This window comes from Coenobita brevimanus, chromosome 113 (genome assembly GCF_032717465.1).
Source record: "Coenobita brevimanus isolate Jiangsu-jjx chromosome 113, ASM3271746v2, whole genome shotgun sequence".
NCBI lineage: Eukaryota > Metazoa > Arthropoda > Malacostraca > Decapoda > Coenobitidae > Coenobita > Coenobita brevimanus.
Genome location: NC_137066.1, coordinates 19,899,718 through 19,905,931, shown reverse-complemented (window position 1 = coordinate 19,905,931; position 6,214 = coordinate 19,899,718). Strand labels below are relative to the sequence as shown.

General features: G+C 45.3%; 1 non-coding gene across 1 annotated transcript; it reads right to left on the bottom strand.

Moving 5' to 3' along the window:
- Positions 1-4,687: 4,687 nt before the first annotated feature.
- On the bottom strand, positions 4,688-4,806 carry LOC145418339 (5S ribosomal RNA). The gene has a single exon (XR_013900677.1). It is a non-coding gene; the product is annotated as a 5S ribosomal RNA (ribosomal RNA).
- Positions 4,807-6,214: the final 1,408 nt, after the last annotated feature.

Genomic DNA, 6,214 nt, shown 5'->3' with positions numbered 1-6,214 from the left:
AGGGGGAGGCCGAGGATGAGATGGGGGGATGGGGTGGAGAGGTATATGAGAGAGGGGGGTGTGAGTTGGGAGCAGGGCAGTGAAATGGCGGGGGACAGGGCGATGTGGGGGCGAATTGTTTGTGGCCACCCCAAACTGGATTGAGGCGTCTGGCAATAGATAGATAGATAGATGTTTTTGAGCAAGTAAATGATAACATGTACCTCAGTGACTAAGCAGACAGTACCTACCACTGTATCATAATAAACCCTTTAAGCAAATTTTGGCACCTGGTGGTTTAATGGGTAATTATTGTGCTCCAATCTGATTGAACTGGTGAAGGTTTATATCCAAGGGGTTGTTGGGGTTGATTGGTCATGTAATGCCACTCAGGGATGAGTGAGGCTGGTCATTCTCATCTTAAATGTCAGGACCAACTGCTTAGCCCAGGGCTCCTACGCTCCTCATGGGGCAGTGTAGGACTGGATGATGGATGGATGGATCTTATTGCTTCTAATCCCCTCCTTGTTGTATGTTGCAGTTGTGTGCATACAAAAGATAGCAGAAAGGATAGAGAGGGGGGAGGGAGGGAGTGGAGGGAAGGGAGAGAGTGGAGGGGAGGGAGGAGGAGGAAGGGGGTAGAGGGGAGGGAAGGGGGATGGAAGGGAGATAGGACATAAAGGAGAAGGAAGTAGGGGTAATGTAGGGGGAGAGAGGAGGGTGAGGGGGATGGAGGAAGCTGCTTTTCAGGGAAGAGGAAGAGGTGGAGGGAAGAAGAATTGCAAGAGATGGAAAAACAAGGAGGAGAAAGGAATAAAGGAGAGAGAGGGGGGTGGAGGAGAGGAAGGAAGGAGGATGAAGGGATGTGAAAAGAGGAGTGGAGGGGGTGGAAACTAGTGGGGCGAAGGAGGTGGGAGGGAACAAATGGAGGAAAGAATTTGTGGGGGGTTGATGGAATTTGCTGGCTTTTAGTCACTGGTCAGTCTGGCTTGTGCTGTGGCTGGTGAAGAGTGGTTAGGTTTATGACAAGATTTTTTCCCTTATGTCTTCCCATTAATTTCTTGTATGATGATTTTTCTTTTACTTCATATTTTAAACTTTCCTGAGTATTTCTAAAGCTTACTCAGATAGTCTGTCTATCTATTTATCTCTTGCCAGATGCCTTAATCCCATATGGCGTGGCCACAAACAAATCACCTCCACGTCGCCCTGTCCCCCGCCATTTCACTGCCCCTCTTCCAACTCACACCCTCATCTCTCATATACCTCTCCACTCCATCCCTCCATCTCATCCTTGGCCTCCCCCTCCCTCTCCCCCCTTCCACCTCACTCACATACACTCTCCTCATCAGTCTCTCACCCTCCATCCTCTCCACATGGCCAAACCACCTCAATGTGTTCCTCCTAACGCTTCCTATCACATCCACATCCACACCACAACGTTCCTTGATACCTTATTTGTCAGCCTGTCTCTCCATGTGACTCCACAGGCTCCTCTTAAATAACTCATTTCCACTGCTCTCACTCTTGACTTGTATCTTTCCAATAATGTCCAAGTTTCACTTCCATACTTTAGAGTTGGTATCACAAAACTGTCATGTAGTAACTTTTTCACTTCCATGCTCACTTTCCTGTTTCTTATCACTGCTTTCAAAGAACCAGCAACCTTTCTTCCCTGCTGTACCCTTTCAAGTACTTCACCCTAAAAACTTTCATCCTTACTCATCACACTCCCCAAGTACTTAAACGTACTCACATTTTCCATTTCCTCACCATCCAAATTCACTGTACATTCACTGACTTCACCCCTCTCAAAGACCATCACTTTACTCTTCCTTACATTTATATTTAGATTCCGTTTCTTACACACTCTCCCAAACACATCCACCAAGCCTTGCAGCTCCCCTTCGTCTTCACTTTACAACACAGTATCATCTGCAAACAACAGTACAGGGAGTTTCCAAACACTACCCTCTCTCACTAGTGCCACTCCAACATCCACTGCCCAACCTTGTATCTCTTTTATTACCCCATCCATGTACAGATTGAACAACCATGGAGACATGACACATCCCTGTTTCAACCCAACCTTCAAAGAGAAAAATTCACTCAGTTCACCATCCACATGCACTGCAGCCTTAGCACCATCATACATACTCTTCACAGCATTCAACAACTTCCCATCTACTCCGTATATTCTTATATATCCACCCTGTCATATGCTTCCTCCAAGTCCATGAAGGCCGCATACAACTTCTTTCCCTTCTCTAGAAACTTTTCCACTAAAGATCTAAGAATGAATATCTGATCTACACAACCTCTACCCTTCCTAAATCCTCCCTGTTCTTCTCCAACTGATTCCTCTGTTATATCCCTAACTCTGTCAATAAGTATCCTACCATACACTTTTCCTATTACACTAAGAAGACTAATGCCCCTATGATTACCACACACTTCTTTTTCCCCTTTTCCTTTGTACAAGGGAATAATTATACCTGACTTCCAATCCTCCGGGACTCTACCTTCCTCCCAGGCCAGTCTGCACATCTTCCACATCCATTCTACTACTTTCTCTCCCCCATGCTTCAGCATTTCACAACACACTTCATCAATTCCTGGGGATTTCCCCATTTTGACTTTCTTCAATGCTTCCACAACGTCAATCCTACTGATTTCTTCCTGTCTTCTCACCTCCCTCCTTCTCCCAGTCATTCCCCAGTCACTTATGCTCCATCCTCTATGTTCAACAATTCTTTAAAGTGTTCTCTCCATCTGCTCACTTTTTCTCCCTTCTCCACTAGTAACCTACCATTTTTATCTTTCACTCCCCTACTAACTTCACTTCCACCCTGTCTTACTCTCTTCACCTCTTTTCAGAACATTTTTTTAGTCCCTCCACTTTACACTCAAATTCCTTCCAAATTCCTCATCCATTCTCTTCTTACTCTCTCTTACTAATCTTTTCACCTCTCTCTTCCTTTCTGCAGATAACTCTCTTTCACCTCTGAACTTCTTCCATGCCCCTATTTCTCATCCATTCATTGTATGCTTTCTTCTTTTGTGCCACAGCCTGTCTCACCTCTTCATTCCACCATACTGTTCCTTGCACCCCCGTCTGTCTTCTCTTCACCCCACACACCACATCACATGCTGCACCTGCAGCACACACCTTCCATGTCCCCCATCTGCTCCAATTCATATTTACCCAATCGTTCCTCCACTTCTCGCTTATATTCTGCCTTTCTCTCATCCTCTTGTAACCTTTCCACTCTCCTTGCAACTACTTCTTCCTCTTATCCTTCCCTTCTTCTGTTTCTCCATCTTACTTGGATCTTGATTCTGGCCTCCACCAAGTAGTGGTCAGAAAGTCCACTCCCCCAACCTAAATAAGCTCTTGCATCCATTACACATCTCCGCATCCCTTCATCCACACACCCATAATCAATCATTGCCTTCCTTTCATTCAGTTCACTACCCATCCTTCTCATCACTAGCCATGTATACCTGTGGATCATTTTATGCCTGAAGAGGGTATTGGCTATCACCAACCCCCTCCCAGCACAAATGTCCACTAACGCACTACCATTCTCATCTGTCTCAGTAGGCATGCCCCACTCACCAACTATTCCATCCACCTTCACATTCTCAGCTTTACCATTCATATCACCAGTCAAAAATACTCTCTCATTCCTTCCAGATTTTTCCATGCACACTTCCACATTTGTCCAGAACTCTTCTCACACTCTGCTCGCACGATCTTGTGTTGGCATATACACGCACACAATCCTTGAGCCAACTGATCCATATTCTCTTATGTTGTTCTTCCATCTTTTACTCACAACAATACACACTCCTTCTTTTGCCCTCTCATTCTCACCTTCTTCTGCACATATACCCCATCCATACTCCCATTCTCTCACACTTTCTCCTCCCCATTTAGTTTCAGTTACTCCACATACATCCACTTTCGCACCCTCAAGCACCTGGACAATCTCTCTCTCTTTCGCCTCATCACTCGCACCCCTTACATTCCACCTCGCAATCTGTACCATGTCCTTTGTCCGGTCCTTGGTCGTCATCTTTTGGTCAGTCCTTATCCGAGGCTTCTTGTTCGTCTTTTAGTTAGCTGTTTTCCGGGGAGGGGCACTAACCCTCCGCCAACCCTTTTAGTCACCTCATATGACGAGCAGGGATACTGGTAGAGTAGTCTTGAAAAACCCCCTAACCCCAGATGGACTTTGGGGTAGGGTGTGTGTAGAGTATGGGGTGTATCTGTGTGGATTTTAGGGGTGTGTATGTGTGGAATTTTGGCAAAAAAACAGCATGACATGAAAGTGAAATAATTTGCGGGAACCCTTTCCAGCATCAAGGCATTTAGCTGTACAGGACTACCACCACCACAACTACCAGAACTATCATAGTCACTACTAGAGCAACCACAACCATTAGTTTGCTATTGTGTGGTACACTGTCACTGGAGGGGACATTTAACTGGATGCTAATTTGATCAGTATGCCAAAACCATATCATTTTTTTGTTCATGCTGCTTCCATTTGACTTGCTTTTCTAGAGGGGTTAGATATTCATTCATTCATTGCCAGACGCCATGTATCCCAAACGGGGTGGCCAAGGGCTTAGAGTTAATTGTTTTTACAGGGAGGGGCACTAATCCTCCACCAACCCCACTTGACACGTAGGGAGAACGTTATGCCAACAGCATCTGATGTTCCCAGGCGGTCACCCATCCAAGTACTAACCAGACCCAACGTTGCTTAACTTCGCTGATCGGACGGGGAGCGGTGTACTCAACGTGGTATGGCCATTGGCAGATATTCATATTAACTTTAAAAACCAAAGTGATGACATCTAGGGCTGGTGGCAGTACTGTCAGAGCAAAGGAAGTGTGCCCATGTGTACAGTGTTTGCAGCAAGGGTGTGAGAAGTAACACCACCTTGGTCAGTGTTTGTGATAAGTGGCTGCATAAGAGATGTAATGGTGGATCAAGTGGAAGCAAGTCACTCTGGCCCACAGCACTTCTGGCCCAAGTCACTCCGGCCCCTAGTTTTACTAGCCCTAGTCACTGCTGCCTCTCACCCATAAATGAGGCTATTTTATTATTAGGTTTGACTCTCATCTTAAATGTCAGGACCAACTTGCCTAGCCCTGAGCTTCTATACTCCTCTTGGGGCAACATACAGTAGGATTGGATGATGGATGGATGGATGGTTAGGCTAGGTTAGGTTAGGTTAGGTCAGGTTTGGTTAAATACTGTATCAGAACTGTATAGCAAAAGTCTTATTTCAAAAGTCTTCCCTTTCATTGAGAGTATTGTTTCAGCATTGGTATGATTAGAATTTATTTTGTGCACTTGAGGGGAAGAGGTGGCAGGAGGTAGGGAAGGCCAAGATGATGGCTGGATATGGTGAAGGAACGTGTGAGAAAATGAGGTGTGGAAGTTAAGGAAGTAAGATATGATTAAGATAGAAGGACAAAATGTGATAGGAGATGCATATGACAGTTGTGGTACATTTTGTTTTTTAGCAAAGGAGTCCATGGGAATACTTTGTGTCACTGGCACACACATGAGTACTGGTAAATATGAAAAGTACTTTAACATATGGATGTGAGACTATGATGTGGCTTGAAAATGAAAAGTCATAAGTGGGAGCAGTGGAGATGGGACTGCTAAGGAGTGTACTGTATGTGGAGTACAGAGAGTGGATAGGATACAAAATAATGTAATTCGTGAAAGATGTGGAGTGAGGAAGTCTGTGGACACCAGAATCGAAGAGAGTGTACTGAGGTGGTATGGTCTTGTTGAGGGAAAGGATAACAATAGATGGTGAAAAGGGTATATCTGAGCGAATTTGAAGGAAGGAGGAGGCGAGGTAGGCCAAGGAGAAGGTGGAGAGATATGATGGATGAGTGTGTGAGGATGAGACGTTTGGAAGTCAGTGGGGCTAGGGAATTGACAAGAGATCGAGTTGGCTGGGTGAATATTGTGAGGAGAAGTGTATGATCAGGGATTTGGCACCCGGTTTTAACGTGGCAGAGTCCGGACTGACTCTATCGGATACATTTATGTGAAGCTACAGACTATGGTAAATGTTTTTGGCATATCAGATAGAGCCAGGATACCGGGGGCTTGAATGATAAGTGAATAGAAGCGTGGACCATTGGATTGGACAAATTTGGGCTGTCTGGACATTGCTACTCCTCACCCTGCCCTAGGGT